This window comes from Anastrepha obliqua, chromosome 4, assembly GCF_027943255.1.
Source record: "Anastrepha obliqua isolate idAnaObli1 chromosome 4, idAnaObli1_1.0, whole genome shotgun sequence".
Lineage (NCBI taxonomy): Eukaryota > Metazoa > Arthropoda > Insecta > Diptera > Tephritidae > Anastrepha > Anastrepha obliqua.
In genome coordinates this window covers 84,531,504-84,552,437 of record NC_072895.1, presented here as the reverse complement: position 1 = coordinate 84,552,437, position 20,934 = coordinate 84,531,504, and the positions used below count along the sequence as shown (strand labels likewise).

At 34.7% G+C, this 20,934-nt stretch overlaps 1 protein-coding gene across 2 annotated transcripts in view; it reads right to left on the bottom strand.

Annotated features, from left to right (window-relative positions):
* LOC129243697 (probable serine/threonine-protein kinase DDB_G0282963) overlaps positions 1-20,934 on the bottom strand; it is a 282,479-nt gene that overhangs the window by 50,893 nt on the left and 210,652 nt on the right. The gene's annotated exons all lie outside the window — the stretch shown is intronic.

Sequence of the window (20,934 nt, the reverse complement as noted above, 5' to 3'; positions counted from 1 at the left end):
GAAGCAAACACGACAATAACGAGTTATCCCATCGAAATGCCTTCTAAACAGAATCAACCACCCAGAAGCGCTTGAGATTTTATGGTTTTTTTTTTAAGGAAAAAGTGAGACCAAGACCAAAAGACCAACTGCAAAAATGCAGATGTCTATGCTCCAATCCTGCAAAGTTTTCTGTTGTGATGCATACGAAGTTTCCAACCACTGTTATGGTTTTACGTGCTCTGAGCAATAAGGCCAAAGATTCCGTAACTGGCATGAAACATGCCCAGTTTTGGCCAAGGGAGTATAAAAATGAGATGATATTCATATCTATACGCGGTGTGTTAAAAAAATGAGGTAAATTTTGATTTTTCTCCAAAAAATATTTATTTATTCATCAATTTCTATTGAATAGTCCCCCTCAGATATAATACGAATCCTCGAAGCAATTCTGATATGCACTTTTTGGTACGTCCTTGAGTTCTCTCAGCGATTCGGTTTTTATCTTTTCAATCGTCGCAAAACGTCGTCATTTCATGGGTATCTTCAATCTTGGGAAAAGGAAAAAGTCTCAGGGGACTAAATCTGCTGAATACGGTGGCTGAGACATAATAACGGTGTTGTTTTTAGCCATATACCCCTCACAAGCAAAGATAAGTGAACAGGTGTATTATCGTGATGCAAAAGCCTTGCAATTTAGGGCGTTTTTTTCGTATTGCTTCCCGCAAACGGCGCATAACTTCAAGGTAATACTTCTTATTTACCGTACGACCGTGTGGTAAGAACTCTTAATGCACTACGCCATGGTAATCGAAGAAAACAGTGAGCAAAACCTTGATATTTGATCGAACTTGGCGTGCTTTATTTGGTATTGGTTCTCCTGGACTCTTCCATTGGGACGATTGGGCTTTGGTTTCGATGTCATAACCATATGCTCATAATTTGTCACCAGTTATGACCCTTTTAAGCAAATCTTGATCATCCTTGACGTCATTCAACAATTTCTGAGCGATATTTTTGGTCAAACTTCAGGAATTTTGGAAGGGTCTTTGCTGCCACACGCTTCATGCCCAAAATTTCCGAAAATATTGCATGGCATGAGCCAACCGATATGCTGATATGCCGACTTCCTCAGCAACTTCTCTAATTGTGATTCGACGTTTCTCCATAACCATTTTCTTCACTTTCTCAACATTTCCATCGGTTGTTGAAGTGTTGGGGCGTCCAGAGCGAGCGTCGTCATTCACATCTTCACGACCTTCTGTGAAAAGCTTTTACCACTAGTAAACATTTTTTTGACCCAGAGTACTCTCACCGTATGCCACTGTCAACATTTCAAGTGTTTTTGAGCACTTAATTCCATTTTTTACACAAAATTTGATGCAACTTCTTTGATCTATTTTTTCGATAGCAGAAAATCGCCGAACACTTGTCTTATTTATGTTTCTCATAAACGAACTAAACAAGCAATATTGCTATAACCGTGAGCATATTTTCGAGACGAGTATACCAACATGAAAAAATAATAATCGAAAGTCGAATGAACGTAGCCCGCGAAATTTGAAAATTCACCTCATATTTTGAACATACCTCGTATGTCGCATGTAAAAAAATGTATAAAAAATAATTAATAGTTTCTTGAAGAGTTTGATTCCTAATACGTCCGACAAACAAGCGGCTATCAAAACGAAATTGTTTGCAATAATTTGTATGAGCTGTCCAAAAGCTTATACTGGTAACCCCTGAGGACATGTTTTAATGCAACCAAAGACTGTCTCCTTTTGGTTCTCCTTAGCATCACAGTTATTGATGAACCATTGCTTCATGCTCAACTACGTGTCATATCTTCCTATTCAAAGCCATATCATTCCAACGAACCACGTTTGGCTTCTTAAGATCAGCTTCCCATCTTCGCTGCCTTTCTTTAGCGTCCTCTTCTTCGATCTCCAACCAGACAGACTTCACGCGCTTTTCAGGTTGCTCGCTGTCTGCGCATTTTCGTAAAGTTTTCGACTAATAGCTCCAATTCCTGATTATATCTAATTCGAACTTGGGACCTTAATATTGGATTGTATGGGACTTTTTCTTGGTGATTTTTCTTTCAAAATACATTCGCTGCTTAATGTCATCAACTTTCAGCGCCCAAAGCTCACACCCGTAGGAGAGCACGGGGCGGATTAAGGCTTTATAAATCTTCAATTTTTACACACGGGGTAGCAGTTTTGATTTAAGCCGCTTCAAATTAGAGTAGCAGGAATTGTTAGCAGCTAAGTCGCTGTCGTTAATTGCTACAATTACTTATTTATTCGCTGATATTTTGCCACCAAGTTCTTGTACACCAAAGACTGTCAAATTGCTTTCAAAATTTTCTCAAATATTTTTATCTTCAAAACTCTACTAACAACGTGCAATAGCAAACAGTCGAAATTCCTTTGTGACTGAGTATGAAATTTGATCAAGCAATCAAAATATCATTACATGGTTTTCAAATAAAACATAAAAATATCAAAGTTTTGATTTGAGTAAATCCTTCTGCAGACAACAATGTACACATGAATAGAAATTTCACTAAGGCTGACAAAGAAAGTTAAAGAAAATTTGAAACTTGACCGTCCCCCTCATTGCGTTTGTGTGATTGTTGTACTTTAGCTGATATGATATTCCTTCCCGGCATTTTTTTTTTCAAGGCACATTAAGCAGGTAGCAGTAACAAGGTTGCAAGGTTCATTTTCTTCTATTTATTTAGTCTCTAAATTGTCAAATAAAAAGTTACTGTAAGCTGTCAATCTTTCTTTATAGATTTTGACATTCTAGGGACCGAAAGCAACAACAACATACATTGCTCTCGTCGTTTTTGCTGTGCGGCTGCTACCTGTTTTTTCTAAGTTTTCTTCAAAGCATTAATATTCATAAATGACAGAAAAATTCAGCTGTTCGCATGCGCTACTCAAAAGGGCTCTTTTTCGTTAAATAAAAATCACCCTATGCATTTTCCGCAACGTTCCTGTTCAACAGAGTAAAATTGTGAGAAAAAAATGCGTGCCGGAAAGATACCAAAGTGATAAATAAATATAAAAAGGACAATATTTTTAATGGGCAAAACCTACGGCAAAAAATTTGCAAAGACGAGCAGAGACAGAGCAGTAAAAGTCCCTGTCTGAGCCACACGTATAGCGCCAACTGAAAGTAGGTTAACACGCCGAACGCGTCCAATGGAGCATATAAGTGTTCGTCAGACATGTGTTTGTGTGTATGTATGTATATATATGAATACTTATGGAAAAGTTCGTACATGTGTGCACCTTAAGCACGTCACTGTGACTACAGGCGAGTGGCGGGCGAAAATATTTGCTAACAAAATAGCGTCATAACACTTGCTTACCTTTTTATGTCAAATACGTATGAACATATACAGTGGCGGACAACAAAATAGGCACGTTCGTTTAATTTCATGCCTAACTATAGGCTGAGTATAGCTATGAGGTTCTGGTGAGGGTGATTGGGATGAATAAATGCTAAAATACTTTATTCTCTTATATGGGTTAGGGCGGGTGCTAGTCAATATAATTAAATGACATTTTTCAAATAAATATGTGATAATATAAAAATGTGTATTTACTTTTACTTAATGAGCCATAGTAAAATGAAAAATTTGAATTTCTCGCATTTCTGAATTTGGAGTTATGACGTTCTTCCAGAAAATGAGCGATATACCAGAGTCGTTTAAAAAGTTCGTACTAAGTCAGAGAAATGGCACTACTGGTGCATATCGTGGTTATTTTTAGTTAGTAATATCTCTTGTGAGTACACACACCAAGTTTCAGCCAGATCGATCTGTTTCTTTGCATTAGGCATTCGTTTGAATCGAGGAAGTCGAGTTATTTTCGTTTTCCATCACGACAACGCACCAGTTCACGCCTCAGCTGTTGTAGTTGCAACATTAATACAAATAGGGTTCTAATGCGTTTCACATGCCTCCTATTCTCCAGAGTTGGCTCATTCAGAACCAACGGACTTACAACGGACCTACCGCAAGAAGAAACGAATTTTATTCAAACGAGGAGGTGATTGCAGAAACGAATTACTATTTGTCAGACTCTAAACTATTAAGTAGTTTTTTTGTTTGCACGAACTTTTCAAACGACCCTCGTATACATACATATGTATGACATCCATTCGATGTTTTCCAAACGTATTTCCCAAATAATTTTAAAGATTTAATAAATCCATATTTTTGTATTAAAAGTAGGTGGCAACCCTCTTACAAGTACCAGCTAGTCTTACACAAATCGACTGTTTTTTTTATGGATATAAAATAAGCTAAACTCAGTTTGCTCAGCCATGTTATGGCTTATTAAATAATTAAAAAAAATTACCCTCTGTCGTCATGACTGCGCCTTATCTCGATCTAATTTTCTGAGACCTTTTTTCTGCTTTCGACTTTCAATTCAATAATGGCCTGCGAAATATTCAGCGCAAAGATCTCTAGATGAATCGCTTAACACTGTGGATTGCCGTTGCCTAACAAAAGAAGCCTAAAGTAGTCAAATAGTAGTTCCAAGGCGGGCAATTCCCTTCGCGAATACAGCTGTCCACTCGGCTACCGAGCTTAGTTTGCAAAATATCGCTTTTCAATGAACTTTGTGATAAGGTACGCCCTCTTAGTAGAACTTTTACTTTCAGCGAATTAATTGGCATTTGTACCAATTTTGTTTGCAACCATAGCTGTTGAGAAAAAATTAAATCTCCTCAGGAAATATTTTTTCCAGCTCAATTTGTGGTGAAATTGAAGCTACAGAATGACCAAAACCGATCGCAAAATATGATAGATAATCATTTGCCTTCAAGTTAATTGTACTTTGAAAGCGAATAATCCCATCAACCAACTATGAGTTCATAAAATTGAAATAGGAATACTATTTACTTATATTATTATGGACTATTTAATTATTAATTAAATTATTCATATTTAAATTAATTTAATCATAGTGTTCTTATTATTTTGCCAGTGTCAGTATTAATGAAATATTTTCTAAATTCTGCGAGTCCAAAGTTGAATGCACTTCAATGGCGAATACACAAATACATACATACACATGCAAGCGCAAATACTTATGCTTATTCTCGGCAGTAGACTGGTTTATTTCCAGACTAGGACTGAACTAATTCTCAATCAAGTAGTTATTTTGATGTGGCACTGTCATTTTTAAGACGATTGCCACACTCAGCGTATATTTTTAATTAACTTTCCCCCAACTACCTACAGAAGCAGTTGCATTAGCGGACGGAATAATGAAACATTTCAAAGGCCCCCAGTTCGGTGCTTTGCTTATTTTTACATGCTTTTACTTTAATTTTGATAAATTTTTTATATTTTTAATTATACAAATCTATATCATAATTCCAACAAAGAATTTCAAACCTTAACAAACTCGTAATCCACCTCAATATACATATCAGTTTGAGCAGTGTCAAAAAATAGGTTGTGCGAAAAAACTCCAATTTTGAGACTGTCTCTTTTCTGTTGCTTGGTTTTAACATGTGTTTCCTACTTTTGTGCTGTCGTATTTTAAATGTAAAGGATATAGAGATATTTGCGGTTTATATAAACGATGTCAAAGTGTGTGCATACATTTACTTACATTACTTTTTGGTACTTTCACTCTCACATTAATATTCATCCATCACTACATTAATGGCAAAAAATTATAATTAAAGCATGATTCTGGCATTTAAAAAATGCATTAAATAGCTTCGTTAAAGTGGACATGAAGTCAACCCTACAACCCAATGAACTTAAAAACTGGCCCTAAGTTGTTTATTCTATTTATAGTAAACTAAGATATCAGCCAAGGCTAAATTTCTGTTCTTTGCTTTAGGCTTCCGGCTCAAATTGAAAAAGAAACTCTGTCAAACATTTAAAAAAGGAGCTACTCACCAATTATTCTCACAACGAATGTTTGGCATAATGAAAGGGACACTATTACAAACAAAAAAATGGCTATAGAAGACTTTTTGGAATGCTCAACTATACCACCCTGATCAAAAAGTTCGCGGAACCACCGCCAGGTGACGCGCTAATTCAACAGATTTCAGTTCTTATTTTTTGGTTAGATATCCAAATTTTTGTTTAACCCTCCGTTTGGCACCCCGGTCAGACTTCTTTTGGCAGACTTTTTCGACTCTGGACGTGAATTTGAAAAATATGTTCAACGGATAGTTACAGGGTTTGATTGAAAAGTAATGAGCCTTATTTCTTCTAAGCAGTTTTATTAAACCTTTTGGCTTATACAACTAATATTCTTCAAAATAGGACCCTTGAGCGTCAATACACCACTGGAAGTGGTCCTTCCCCTGCAGGAAACATTTTTGAAACTTATCCGCCGGAATCGCGTTCAATTCGGCTGTCACAGTTTTTTGGATCGCCTTGATGGAGTCGAAACGCCTCTCCTTCAGCTTTCTTTTCAGGCGCGGGAATTTAACTCTTCACTGATCTCACGTAGACTAGCACGACGGTCAATGTTCAAAAATTCACGAACCCGGTTCACATCTTCGTCTGTTTGCGTCGTCGAAAGCCTTCCAGATCGCTGTTCGTCTTCGACGTCCTCCCGGCTTTCCTTGAACGACTTGTGCCACCGTTTTACCTGGGAACTGGACAGAGATTGGCCCCGTAAGCCTCTTTGAGTAGCCCAATGGTTTCGGTACTCGTTTTGTTTAGCTTTACGCAAAATTTTATTGAGTAACGTTGCTCCAACGATCGCTGCATTTTCACCGCGCGGGAAGGCTCATTACTTGTCGAGTGACATGAACGCTTCATAAGAGATCGTGAGTCCATAGAGGACGATGAACGGTAGTGGCAGGCCGCACACTGGGGATTTTTGTACAGAGATGCGGAAAAAAGTATACATCCCAAAAAATATTTACATTTTTACTACTAACGAAGTTGTATATATTTGTGTATGAAAAGAACATGTCTAAAAACTATTTTTTAAATATAAATTTTCATTTTTTTTTTATTTTTTTTTTTTTTATTAATATAAGCCAGGAATTATTTACGCACAGGATACATGTAAGTTCATAATTCTGAATTACCCTCAAAATGTCAAAACAAAATTAAAAGTGTTTCGTTATCATTATGCACACACTAGAAAGCGTTTAGTTATTATCATTGCCAAAAAATAATCAGTGGCGCCTGGTGGCACCTGCAATTGATTAAAACTGAAAGAGACGTTATTAAGCAACACGTTGATACTAGTTTCTGACCGTAGGTAAATGTAGCTCAACTTGCAGATCCAAGAATATGAAGGAATATGATTTTTTTTTTTTCGTAAAATTAATTATAAATAGATAATCAAATGCTTTACAGCCTTTGTTCTTCCGGCTAAAATATATAAAGATATCGTACCCTAAATGAAAAATAAAAAATTGGAAGTCGGCTCAAGCAAAAAGAAAAAAAACCACCTTGGGCTTTGAAGTTTTTTCTTGGTCAGTTCAATACTATAAAAAAATTATACTTTTGACATATCTATAAAAAAAAAACTGTAAGTCGGAGTTTAGTAATTCTTTTTGATTTTATTGTTGGTTCTATTCTGGAATTTAGAAATACCATTAAACATTGCGTAGGTGGTATGTTGCAAATTTGACTTTTTTCCGCAAAATCCCCAGTGTGGGCCGTCAACATCGAAAATTGATGAACTATCAGAGAGCTTGCCGGGGTTTTGAACATTGCTTATTACTGTTCAGAGCATTGTAGGTAATGGTTTGAGTTTGCGCCAAGTTGCTGTAAAGTTGGTCTCCAAAAACCTGAATTTAATGTAAATAAGGGATTGGCGCTGGTATCGCCAAGAATATGATTTCGAAGGCTGAAGCCGACCCAACATTCAACATGCGTCGTTACTGGTGACGAGACGTGGATTCATGAGTACGACACCCAATCCATACATAACGACGAGTGGAGAGCTCTGAATGAAACAAAACCAAAACCAACCACTTCGCTTTAAATAATGGTTTTTATGGATTACAACGGTATTGTACACCACGAATTTTCGCCAGAAGGTCAGACAGTTAATAAGGACTATTATTTGGCGTTTAGTGGCCCTTTGTTCCTCCCTGGAACTACAGGAAATAATAATTATGTGGGCTTTATGAGACGTTTACGTTAAGCAATTCGCCTAAAAAGAAAGGATTTGTGGGGAAATAACTTGTGGATTTTGTACGATAATAACGCACCGTCGCACATTGGCATCATTATCCGAAAATTTTCGACCAAGAATGAAACGAATACCATCTAATAGCAATCGAATACACCTGATATGGATCTTTGTGATATACGGGGAACCACTTCAACGTTTTAACAGCCGAAAGGAAGTAATGGAAAAATCGAAAACGGCTGTGATGGAAAATCGAGTTCCAGAAATGTTTCGAGAGCTGGATCAAACGCTGGCATAAGTGTGTTGTAGTTGATGAGGAATACTTTCAAGGCGATAATGTCACTTTGAAGGAATATACCTGTATTTTGAATTTTCCGAATATGTTCCAGGAACTTCTAGATCGAGGGTCCCCCTCCACCGCAAAAGAATTATAATAGAGCTATATATTGACAGGTTTATATTTACTATTTATTTTTTAAATTTAATTACTTTTTGTAAAAATATCGTTTATTTTACAAAAAAAAAAAAAATTGACAGATTTTCATCAAAGTTTCAAATGTTTAAAAATTACAATAAAGTTTGTGTACGCAGTTGCAGATTAAAGTCGCTCAACATTTCCCTCTATGCTTCGCATTTTCTCCATATCAAAAAAAGAGGTCGTGCATTCGATATATAGAGGAAATGCATAACACCGTCAGGAAAAAAACACTTATAAAAAACCAACGGGGTTTTTTCACAACTGCCAACTTGTACTTTATTGTATTAAAATTTAGTATGCTATAAAGCTGTATACCAAAAATTTGCATAGAAATTCGAATTAAAAACAGTGGTATTTGGAGTTAAAATGTGTGAAATATATTTGAAATTTGGAATTATACCTATATGGTTTTTGTTAGACAATGTTGGCGATAACACCCCTTTTGCGATTTGGGCCGAGCTCCTTCTCCTATTTATGGTGTGCGTCTTAATGTTTCTTGATGGAGGGAGCTACAGTTTTACACCGCCTTTGAACAACATATGGCTTTTTTTATGATGAGCTTTCACATGGCAAAAATAAGCTCAGAGGTTTGCCACTGCCTGCTGAGGGGCGACCGCTATTAGAAAAAATGTTTGCTATATGAGCTATACTTTTATATTTTTAAAGAAAATAAAAGTAGTAAAAACTAGTCAGCATGTTGCGGTGATATCGTTTTGTCGCGGAGTGTTAACAGAACATTGCCTAAATGGGTGTGCATTGGCTAAATGGCTTCTGCCACGGCTTCTTGCCTGCCCGATTTCCTAGTTTAGAAGTCTGTCTATAAAAAAACACCCTTCGCATTGCTTCAAAGAAAGACGTTCATTTTTATTTGTTCTATATATCTCGCTAAATGCACTCAAGTACTGCGCATACATTTGCGTATATTTTCATACATTTCGACTAATTTCTGCTTACTCTAAAAGTAGTGAAAGTAAACATGAGAAAGATTATCTAATACGAAAAGTTTAACACATTACATAAAATGCTATGTAAGCACGTCTGCAAAGGATTTGTTTTCTACAATCCACACTCTCATGCCATCGTAGCCGCTAGCCGGTCAATATATGTAAGTATTTTCATGCATATATGCACGTGTAGTTGTGCTAACTGTGCATTAAGTAATGTGTTTATTCCGCTGCTCAGCTGACGACCTTTATCAAAAAATCTTATTACCCAAAATTCAGCTGCCATGTTTGACTCTTCGCAACTCATTGCTTACTTGTATACAAGTATATAGATGTGTGTGGTCATATACAAACACGTAAACTTCTGTGACAACTTTCTACTGATTTTACGTGCTGTGATGTTTTCGATATTTATTTTATTTTACTTTTTTATTGTTCAAATTTAGTTAGGATAATCTATCATGTTCACACTTGGCGTGTAACACTTACGAAAAATCGATAAAATTGTATGAATGTGTGCATGTGTGTATGAATGAATGTGTGTTTGTATGTATGTTTATATGGATCTTTAAAGCAATAAATTTATCTAGGCCAAAAGGTGAACGTGAAAAAAAATTGGTGGTGAAGGAAAAAGCTTCAAAGTATTCATGAAGAGGATAAAAAGGAAGGAAATCGGGGTAGTGCATTTAATGTTAAAAATTATCCAAGCAAGCAAATTAAAGTAATTTACTAACAGCTTTTTACCTTTAATTGCTACTTTTACAATCACTTAAACAAGAAGCTCATATAAAATACTAGTGTGTTAGCATATACACCCACACATACTCGTATATCGCAAAAGTGAATTAGTCATAAGAACAGATTAAAACAATCGAGATATTTGTGAAATAAATTATGCAACTAATATTTCTTCCATGAATTGAGGCTTAACACATCAATTATCACAATACTTAAAATTAAACAGAAAGAAAAATAGTGAGTGATGTATGATTATAGTTCCGTTTATGGGTGAAAACAATATTTATTCATTGTGAAGACCGAAACTTTCTTTGAAGTACCCAGGGCAGTTAGTTGTCGCTTTTGGTGAGCTGTAAATTGCGAAGGGAAAGTGAAAAGAAATGGGTTTGCCAAAATTTACGAAAAAATGGTGTCAATAAATTCGTACCTGCATAGACAGTCAGCCGCTAGTAGAATTGAGGGCATTGTTTAGGTCGTTTTCAAAAAGTGGCGAAAGTAGCATACGGTGGAGGATGGCTTGCCAACTTTGGCGGCCGTGAAGTAAAATAAAGTTTTCATAAAAGGCAAATAAATTCAAAAGGCACTGCATATTTTGTTATGTTATTAATTATTTTTTACCACATTGAAAAATTTCTGTAGTTTTAACTTCTCATTTTTATTATTATTTATTAGATCAATATGAATCAATAGATATGGTGTTCAGCGATGAGGTCCATTTTTGGCCTAATGAATATATATCGATATGCAAAATTGCCGTATTTAGGCTAAAGAGCAACCCGAAGCCATTCAAGAACAGCAATAACATATTGAAACCAACCGTTTGGTGCGGCCTGTGGACTGGAGGGATAGTCGGCCCATATTTCTTCGAAGACGAGGCCGGCGTCAATGTAACAGTGAATAGCGAACGTTATCGCGCCACGATAAATGACTTTTTGATGCCGGAAATTTAAATTCGTGATCTCTACAACATTTGGTTCCAACAAGACGTAGCTACTTGCAATACAACCCGTGAAACAATGGATTTACCTACAGCGTCGTCGTTTCGGTGAGCAATTTATCTCTCGTCTCGGACCAGTCGATTGGTGGATTGGCCACCACGATCGTGTGATATCAAACCTTTGAACTTTGATTTGCGGAGTATGTAAAATCTACGTGCTTTGTAGATAAACCAACTTCGATTGAGGTATTGAAAGACAATATTACTAAAGATATTTACGAAATACCGATCAAAGTCCTCCAACGAGTCATTCAGAATTGATGAAACAATTTGAACTTTCGCTGTTTTATTTCAATTTTAAATCCGATACCTCTAGATTGACCACCCTTTATAATAGACCGGGTAGAGAATATAATGTGCAACTATTTTGGCTGTTTTAGAACTTGTCAAAGATGACAATTTTTATGATACTAAAATCTTCTCGAAGGATGCACTATACTATATATACGAGCAGGGGATCCAATGATGTTAAATTACAAGTTTCATCACCCGAAGAAAGATTCTAAGAGTCATAGTGGAGTGCATAGAAGCATCCACAACTCTTTGTTGTTGTAGTTATAAATATTTGCCTTCATAAATATTAAGAGAAAACTGTTGACAGTCTGTGGCCAGATATAAAGCGGCCAGGACACTCTTTTAAGGAAGAACCAACTGTCGTCAGAACTTCCTTAACTATTCAGTGTTGTGGAATTATTCATACTGGATGGCGGTATTAAAAGCCCAAAATCGATAACTGATTTTAACAGAGTAAGAAAAATCGTCCTATGTCCTGTCTTTTCCACACATGATCATTTTGAGGCATCGCAGTCATATCAATTCGTTTATTTCTTCTCACAAATAGCCAATATTTTTCAACTTTCCTCAGTAAATCAGAACGGATATAACCACAGTGCATCACTGCGAAATTTTCCCATTTGTCAGGATGAAATTGGGCCTTAAAAGAACTCACCATACCGGTATGCAGGCCTGATGTTGTAACCGCGGAGTAAAACGGTTTAATTTCTGAGAATTATAAGTACTTATTAGAATTATTAGCTTTTGTTTTATTGAAAAATCGCCAATGGAATAAAATTTATTTGGAATGTGTTATCAGAAAAGTGTGACTGATAAAGGCGCAAGTTAACAGCGTTTACTAATCATTGAAATTTATTAGGTGAATCAAAGATTAGTTCGTCAAAAGTTGAAAGTCAAAGGGAGCCTTGACGAGTTATCAACAAATATTGCTCTCAGACTACTTTAAATGAAGTACAGTGAAACCTTTATATAACAAAGTTGAAGGAGAAGAAAAATAAATCGTTATATCAATAGTTTCGCTACACTAATGAGACGTCAAAAGCTCGATAATACCTTAGTTGAAGAGATTTAGAAAAAAATGTGTTATAATTATATTTACAAGGACACACATAGTAACAAATAGCACCGATCGAACCTAAGAGCCACAATATCATCATCATTTGGCGCTACAGCTCTGTGTGAGCTTTGGCCTGCTGCACAAAATGTGTCCATTTGCCCCGATCCTTGGTTGATTCTTGCTTTCGCTGCAAATGTTTTATTTTCAGCTCTTGTGGAGTCCATTCTCATGGTGTTTGAGCTTTGATGAAACTCACAACACTTTCCGCTCCTATAAACTGGTCCAGTTCATGGTTCCAACTTATACGCCACTCGCCGTTGTCTTTGACTGCACCGAAGGTTCAAATTGAAATTTGAAAAGGTCGAGTCAAGGAGCACCAGGAGATTTGGTGGCTCCTAAAAGACTCAGGCTTAAAAGCCCATTGTATTTAAAGCTCTGGAAAGAGGGTAGATAGTCAAGGAGGGAAGGAGAAAAGTATCAGAGAAAGAGATAGGAAAGAATAGAGACAGAGATAGAGATAGCTGGTCCTGTGAGAATTTTTCAGATCCTTTGGCAAATCCATAAATATCCTCCAGTTTTAGAGAAGGAAGGTTAGTCTCAAAAGTTTCTCTCGAAAACTTGCAGTCCGACCGTTTTTCAAGCAGCAAAGCAACTGGTCGGACTAAAGATTTATGCAGCGAGGGGCCACAATATAGACCTATAAAATACCAACTTCTCTGAAGAATTCAATATCCAATGGCCTACATACAATATTTTCTGAAAAATTACTTTGGAAGTTATTTGTTTTAAGTGAAGTGGACTTTTTATATTTAACATTTTTATTGGTTTAAAATATGCTTGTGAGTATTTTGTACTTAAAATGTTTTTTTAGTATCGTAGGAATAGTGGAGTCCGAACAATTTTATTATTTGTAATTACGGCTTATGAAGGTTTTAAACGTTTTGATATTAAATTGCATATAGGTTTTCGATTCTCTATATTTTTGTTTTGTATTTATAGCTCGTGCAGAGGATTTTAACCTAAAAATTTCGATCGAAGTTTTTGATATTCAAAATTTCTCTGAACAACTATGAAGAATTTTCATCACAACAAGACTCGTATTTTTGAGTTTTCACTGTACATCAGAAAATTATTTACATGAAAAATAATTATAAATTATAACATTACACAACTAAGCCCCTTAGCAACAAAGGCTATCAGCAAGAAATTGCAAATAAAATTAACTGCGAAATTTATTGCATTCAAATGCTCATTACCGTGCGTAGCTGCCAAATGCATCAGCGTAAAATTCAAATATAAAAATTTTATTTCTTTTCACGCACGATAAATAACCTGGTGTCTAATTAAATGCTTATATAATAGTTTCACACTTTCCACTGGAAACCTGCAGATATGAGGCCTGATGATAAGATGCGACCTTGTCATTTTTACTATCATTTGGCGCGAAGAGTATTACTAAAGCTAGATTGATCGTTATATTGCATGCAACTATTATCTGTATGTATGTATACAAGTATATACCTTTTTCAATTGCGTTCACTGTCTGGCTTCAGCAATCAATTACAATGAAGTGAAACATAAGAATTCGCAAACGAGGAAAAGCTCAGTTGATTAACTCTGCAAATAGTACTAAGAGAGCTCTTGTATGTACACTTGAGCGCACATAATTCCGAGACTCTATCCTTTTGCAATAATCGCAATATTATTCATTCTAAATTATTTTCGTTAATTGTTTATAAAAACAACCAATTATAACAAAAAGAAACCTTATAAATCAAAGTAAGCTAAGGTTCCAAATTTTATACAAAATTCACAAAAATTTAACAAAAAACAAAAAAATGGTACTAAAATTCTCAACTTTTTGCAAGAATTTTTAGAAAACTTCTGCGCATGCAATTTATATCCCATTCAATGTGGGCGAATGGGCAGATGCAACTCCCATACAACTCTGCATAAAACATCAAATGTTAGGGGTTGTTATTGTCTGCCGAGGGGCAGCCCATGAAAAAGCTCCCTCATCTGCCATTCAGAGTCGGCTTAAAACTGTAGGTCCTTCAATTTGTGGAAAATCATCAAGACGCACCCCACAAATAGGATGAGAAGCTCGGCCAAACACCCAATAGATGGAAGCGCCAATTATAAGAAGATCTTTTGAAGAAAGAGATAAGTGGTTAAAAGCATTCCTTTACCTGGACTTACTGCTTCAGAATGCATGGTCAGCATTTTTCAAAATAGGAAGCAATAATGAACTATTTTGTGTCTAATTAAAAAGGTGTAAACTAAGGAAAAGACTGCTATCTGGATCAAACTTTTTTGATCTTAATGGAGCCCGTTCTGCCACTTCTTTCTGCAGCCATCAAAGCCATGGTTAGCAAAGGGGTTACTTCAACCCATAAGCGAGCTTGGCAAAGTGACAGAGGCAGGCTGCAGATGGACAAAACTGATGTTACCTGTCTGTCCGACCGACTGTCACAGATCACTTAAGTAGAAGGGTACTAGGCAGCTGGTTGGACTGAGGACGAGCCACTTTCTATGAGCGAAGCGCATGGAAAAGGTAGGCATCTCAGACAGTGTACTCCGCCCAGCATGGGGAGCGGAGGATGAAATAGCGGACAACTTTCTGTGCATCTACCCGTCCTTCGCTCGAATCAGGCTTGAGCTCATTGGTTCTCATGTGATAAGAAGCGCCCACCTTAGCTCCTTGGCACCACAAAATCTACTCAGATTTCTTCGAAGGCTGGGTAGATTTAAAGAAAACTAAAAAGGGAACCCGAGTGCAGTATAATGGACTTAATGCTGTCTGAGTGCTGCACATGTTAGTTTGTCCCGACAAAAAAAAAACGAAACGTATTTTTGAACGCTTTTCCACATCGGCTTGAGGAATCAAGCTTTATGCAGAAGAGAGAGGTAGATCCTGTAAGCTGTTTTCTACAGAAATCTCATTGATTATACAAAATGTAAACCCGCGCCCGCATTAGGGATAAAAAACCAACAACAGAAAACTCAACACTTAAGGTAAGGAAATGCCTTTATTTCGTGCTTGGAAATGACGGTCTGGACTATACGACGAATGCGGTATACAATAGCCTTAGTATTCATCTATTCCAGCCATTTGTGTCGATCGCCTGCTTCAATATGGTAAATTGCTTGCAGTAGAGATCGAAATTGAGTGTTTGCTCCGAAGCGAGCATCTTAAGGCGGATGATTCGCTTCCAATCCTACCAAATACACGGAAAAGCCTTCCTTGTCGTTAATCCTAGGTAGGCAATCGTGTGAGCCAATTCAAAATTGATTAAAATTTCACCTTTTTAAGCGGATCCTCTACTACAATCAAACGTTTTTTTATCTGTTATCTAATGATAAATTGTCATCTATTTTTATCCATAAAAAGCCAAAAAATGTGTTTAGTATGAAAGCTATTAAATTTATAACGCAGCCGAAAAGCCCCGAAAGTTTATTTTTTTTTTTACAGTTCACACGAATCTCATTTGAAACTAAACGCAGTTGTATAATCGCATGTTTCGAAGTACCAGAGCAAAGAATGGCGTAAATGGCGTACATTCTCTGGCAGTTTATACTACCTTAAAACACATCGACATACTAAAGCAAGTACTCGTATAGCTGCATAGTCGCAAGTGTGTAAACAGTTGACCTGGTGACGTAGTAATTTTTATTTGCGCTTATCGGCCGATCCGCCATCACTCCAATGTGTCTCGGTAATTTTTTTTAGCAATACCCGTAACTTTTTTCATTGTTCTTCTTTTTCCCACACATCGCGCAATTAATTTTGAAAGCCTCACGACATGTCTAAATATGGCAATGTTTTCATGCACAATGATAAATTTTTTGCATAAAATTGTTATTGGTGGCAAAAAAAGACCAAAAACCAAATAACAAATAACAAATGTTTGTGCCTGATATTTGCGCAACTAGACGGTCGAGTGTGCGTGAAACGCTTATCGCTGATAATGAATGCCAAAGGAGAATAATGGGAATAAAAGCAAATGTGGACATTTTTGCACGATTGGGTATTTGAAAGGTTCAATAAGTGAAGGGTATTCGAGTGGATAATATTGAAATTATTTACCTTAAAGCAAGCCGGCTATTTACCTTAGCAGATAAGCAAAATTGCGTGGTTGCTTAAAGTAATTATTAAGCAAAAAGCGACGCACTTAAATACCATGGAATAACTATAACTACTATAAAAACGTTGCAAACAGCATTGGTAAGGCACTCTTTGAAGGCATTTTTTTCCAGCTTCAAAGATAACATTGAAAAAAAAAAAAACTAATCAGCGGCAAACGACTGATAAAGTAATTTGGACAAATTTGACGTTTATAGAAGAAAGAGTTTAATAACAAGCAAACAGTAGTCTTGTCAACTGTTTATTTAGCTTTATTTTGAACACTTTAAGTTTTTATGTGCTGATGCCAGAAAATTAAATACAAAAGTAAAGAAGTGGTACTATTGTAGATAAAGAAAGGCAATTAGACTCGAAGAGCTTTTTTATGTTCCTCGAATGTAAATACAATTACATTACTGATATCAGCTATTCGATACAAAGTACAACAGTAAAAAAAACTAAAACTAAACACGACTCATTATCAGTGGCGTACATCAGCACTTCAAAGTTATTGAGCTGATTTCCGCTTAGTGCATTTTCCATGCGCGCGAAAAATGTCTTTACTCTGTACCCATATACTATACATATGCATGTGTATGTGTGTGTGTATGTGTTCATACAGCTGTGTGCACCATAATAGCAGCGCGACTTATAGCAAAGATTTAAATTTTTTTTTATTTTTTATTTAATTTTATTTTCTTATTTTACTATAAAATTATAGTTCAGATTATAGCAAAACAGATTATATTGTAACAAAATCCAAATAAAACTTCAACTTTGTAGAAAATTAAAAAAATATTTATTAATAAAAAAAAAGTATTTATTAATAAAAAAAAATATTAATTTTTTATTTAACTGAATGTTTTGTTTTTTATTTTATTTTACTTTCTTATTTCACTATAAAAATGTAGTTCAGATCACAACAAAAACCAAATACAACTACAACTTTGTACAAAAAAATAATTTATTTTTATATATACACTCCTCACAAAAATTAAGGGAGCAAGAAAAAAATTCAAATTTTTTCAGGTTTTTTGACGGACTGTATCTATGTGAAAAATGATCGTACCAGAAATTTAAAAAAAGCATTTTGAAGCTCCAGGGCTCTACTTTTCGAATCCGTGGAGCAAAAATTTTGCCAGGCCACGGTTTCAACGCAATCTGAAAAAGTATGACGAAAAAAAAATTTTCCAAATTTTTATCTTTCTTTCTTGGGCTCCACGGGCTCGAAAAAAATTTTTTCGATAAAGCGATCATATGGACCAGAAAGCCTGATTATTCAGCTTCATTTTCCTTTTTTTAAATTCTTCCTACGTCCATGTGTCACGGAGATATCCGGAATTGAACAAGAAAGGACCCTTTTGTCCTCAAGCAGCGATATCTCGACAACGAATGGTCGCATCGGAAATTGGAGGACGGTTTTGGAATCTGCAATAAATTCCCCATAAAATTCCGTGTAGACGTTTCACGGCGAAATTTTTTTTTTCTTTCAGTACTTCCCTGCAAAAAGTGGAAAAAATTGAATTTTTCTCTTGATTTGGAAAATCGGCTGTATCACCGCAAATATTGAGCATTGAGCAACGGTTTTCAGGGTTTTTTTCACCTTAATGTATCCCTAATAACCCTGTAAATTTTTAGATTGATCCACTGAACCGTTTTTCCGGGCCGATCAATCAAAATTTTTAAAAAAATTAAAGGAACAAGATGTTTACCCTTAAACATTTTGTAATTTTTTTGAAATGGAAAAATCTTTTTTTCTCTCACTTTTTTTCTCAATTCTGCACCAGATACTGCATTAGTTCAAAAAAAGAAACACAAAAAAAAATTTCGAAAATTTTCGAAAAAAAAATAGTATAAGTAGTGCTTCAATATACACAGATGAGATTACATAAAAACAAAGTAAGACTTCAACTTTGTGGAAATTTTTCAAAAAATTCGAATTGTTTTTTAAATTTCGTTTTATTATAGCCCATTAAATTTTCGAATAATAAAGGAAAAGTTCTAAGTGACTGAAATTTTTCAAGTATTCGTTATATGCAAGCAATATTGTGAAAAATTAATGAGCTGTTCGAGTCATTTTAAACTGGCACATTAGTTGCCAAAATTGAATGAGCTACAAATTGGGCGACATATTGCTTTTGAAATTTTTTGTTTACTTATTTTACTACAAAAATATAGTTCAGATTACAACAAAACCCGTATAGTTAAAATTTCAAATTGGTAAATACATTTTTTTTTTAATTTTCCGTAAAATTTCAAACTTTTTAGTCAGAATTTTTAGAAAAATTTGGAGTATGCGTTTTATAGGGCATTAAATTCTAGTAGAATAAAGAGCGGTTCGAAGTGGCTCAAAAATTTCGAACATACCTTACATCGAAGAAAATGCATAACACCGTCACTTAAAAAAATTATCAAAAATTAACGCGCAGTTCGGGCCATTTTAAACTGGTAGATTAGTTGCCAAAATTGTATGGGGTAGAAAACTGCTTACCCAGAATGTTGCCACATAGTGCAAAGTTGTAACAATTTATTTAATTTTTTTTATTTTAGCTATAAAAATATTGCATACTTCAACATACTACAGCAAAAACGATATAACCTAAAATTTTAACTTTTAATAAAATTTATAAAAGTAAAAAAAAAATTCATAAAAATTTTAAAATTTTTATTAAAAATTAAAAAAAAAATTGAGTTCGGATATAGCCCAGTCAAATCGGCCATAGTAAAGTAGAAGTTTGAAGTCGTGAAAAATGTTCGTTGATTTTTGATAGTTTTCTTGGAGTTGAACATTTTTTGCTATATAAAAGAGATTTAACTTTTTATAAAAATTTAAAAAAGGTGTCATAAAAATTTAAAACTTTTTATTGAGAATTAAAAAAAAACTTTGGGTTCGCTTATAGCCGAGTGAAATCGGGCATTGATAAGTAGAAGTTTGAATTAGTGAAAAATGTTTCTTTGATTTTTTCATTTTTTTTTTCGATATATAAAAAAATTTCGTGCATTCGAACTATAATACTCCATACCCAAAAATTCTTACTAAAAGGTTTGAAAATTTGCTACATTTTAAAAATCTTGCATAAAGTTTGGAAATTTCATTTATATGAGTTTTGTTGTAAAATGAACAGTGTTAAAAAAAAAATAGTTAAAATTAAATAGAAGAAATTTAATATCCAAATTTTTCCATTTATCAAACTCCTTTTATTTTGAACACAGGTGCATATGTATACATATGTGTAGGGATGTATATACATACATATGTATATACATGTATGAATGTATTATTTACTTTTCCCATGGTTTATTTATGCATGCATATGTATGTATGTACGTTTTTATACATGCTTGTATATTTGCTTTTCCATTTTTTTTTTTCATAAACATCTTTCGCTTTCATCCGATATGTTTGACTTTGCTGAATCACGCTTTACATTCAGTTTATTTTGAACTGCTTTTTTTTTAAGTTTATTAAATTCATAGCACGCACTTTAGATTATATTATTTGTTTATTTTTATTTTTTATTTCATTTTTTATTATTTATTTTTGTATTTTATTTTATTTTTTATTTTTATTTTTTTTTATTATTATTTTCTTTTTAATATGTAGCAATTCAACAGATGCACAACGCGCTTGCTGTCTGAATTAGTTTTTTGCTCTAGATTTCGCCATTTGAGCATTTGACAATGGTATATTGCATATTCAAACATATACACATGTATGTATGTAGGTATGTGTTGCACATGCGTTCATACAAGTAAACACACACATACACAAGCACATGCATATATAAATACAAATTTTATTTCATTGATAAATCAGCTGCTGAGAAGACACTAAAAATGCAATACGAATGCAAATATGTACATGCATACATATTACACTAATACATACGAAACGCTATGCATTTAATATGCAGCGAATAACTCGAACGTGCGAATTACAGTTAGTGATTTCTATTATAGCAATAATTTCATAAATTAAACCGCCTATAACGAAAGGGGGTAACGGCTAAGATGCATAAGCGCACAATTTTACTAACCTCTTTTTTTAAATAATTTGAAATAAATATTTAATTTAAAATGCAAAAAAAAATTTAAAATAATCAAAAATCAAAAAATAAATAAATAAATTTAGACCACTCAGAAAACAAATTTAGCTTACTTTCACTTTTTTCAT